This window comes from Neltuma alba, unplaced genomic scaffold (assembly GCF_004799145.2).
Source record: "Neltuma alba isolate B1F8T4 unplaced genomic scaffold, ASM479914v2 tig00003304_pilon, whole genome shotgun sequence".
Taxonomy (NCBI): Eukaryota; Viridiplantae; Streptophyta; class Magnoliopsida; order Fabales; family Fabaceae; genus Neltuma; species Neltuma alba.
In genome coordinates, this window is record NW_021633227.1 from 34645 (window position 1) to 36072 (window position 1428).

At 43.2% G+C, this 1428-nt stretch overlaps 1 pseudogene; it reads left to right on the top strand.

Annotated features, from left to right (window-relative positions):
- The first annotated feature begins 207 nt into the window (after positions 1 to 207).
- On the top strand, positions 208 to 1091 carry LOC114741168 (stress-response A/B barrel domain-containing protein UP3-like; annotated as a pseudogene).
- The last annotated feature ends 337 nt before the right edge of the window (positions 1092 to 1428 follow it).

Here is a 1428-nt window from a genome sequence, read left to right on the forward strand (position 1 = left end):
CTATAAAGATCTGATTCAAATTAGTTGGAAACTATAAAGACCTGTGGATTAATTATCCCTTTTAACTTAAAAGAATTGTCCCCTCTGCCAAACATCGACAAAAGATTCTCCTCCCCAGAAGCCTCTTCATATTCAGCGCCATCCTTTACTTTTCTCGGCTTCCAAACAATCCCTTCGATTTCTATTCCTCCTCCGCCTTCGACTGACATGTCCACCCAAATCATCGAGCACGTCGTCCTGTTCAGGTCAAAGACGAGACCGAGCCTTCCAATGTCACCGCCATGGTCGACAGTGAATCAACTCCCTCGTCTCCCTCCCCAGGTTCTTCACATCGCCATGGGGCCGCTTCATCGACTCCGATCCTCTCTCTCACTTTCACTCACATGCTTCATGCCCGGTACAACTCCAGAGCCGACCTAGACGCCTACACCACCCATCCCGCCCACGTGTCAGTCGTCAAGGCCAACGCCCCTTTCTGCGACGACACCATGGCTCTCGATTGGGGTCGCCCACGACCTCCGGGGAGATCTGGTTCTTTCCACCGGGCTCGGCGGTGCGAGTCAGGTTCTTGAAGCTGAAGGAAAACTCGAGCGATGAGGTCAGGAACGAGATCTTGGGGTTCTGAGAGAATTGAGGATAAATTCAGTGAAATCAGTCAGTTCAGCTGTGGGAAAATTTCTCGCCGGGAAGAGCAAAAGGATTCTCGATCGGTTGGGTGGCAGTATTTGGAGGAATAAGGGAATTGGAGGCGGTGGATTCGAATGAGGAATGGGGAAAGTATGAGAAGGATAAGATTGGAGAGTATGTGGAGAGGGAGATGGTGATGGATCAGGTCGTGGCATCACGAGAGGCGTAATCTGGAAACATCGGTCGAGGTAATGCATTGCTATAATATTATATCATAAACTAAATTAAGAAGCGCGCATGGCTTGTTATGAATGTAAATTGAATCTGCAGCTTCCGTTTACTATGATGGTGTAAAAAGCCGAGTGTTCAGACCAAATTCAAACATTTGATATCCAGTACAGACTTTATTTCTTGTTTTTCTCTTTCGAAAATTATTTAGGATTTTTTTTATGCATTGAACTTCACAGATTTTTCATATGCATGGCTTAGATTTTTTTTTTTTTTGGTGCTGAGCATAATTTAGATCTTTGAATATTATCAGACACTAACATGAACATCACTCTTAACAAAAGTCAAAGCTAGGTTGAGCTGGGACAATCTAGATGGGCTATTAGACCTTGCGAGGCTCAGCACTAGTTGGATATCCAGCCCACACATTGTTTTAATCAAAATTTAGTTTTTGATGAACATTTATTCATTTTAAATACTCTTTCTCTCCTTAATATGAGACCTAATTATTGAGTTGGTTTTGGTCTTAAATATAAGACTCATTTCTCATATTTATTAATTTTCTCTAGATTA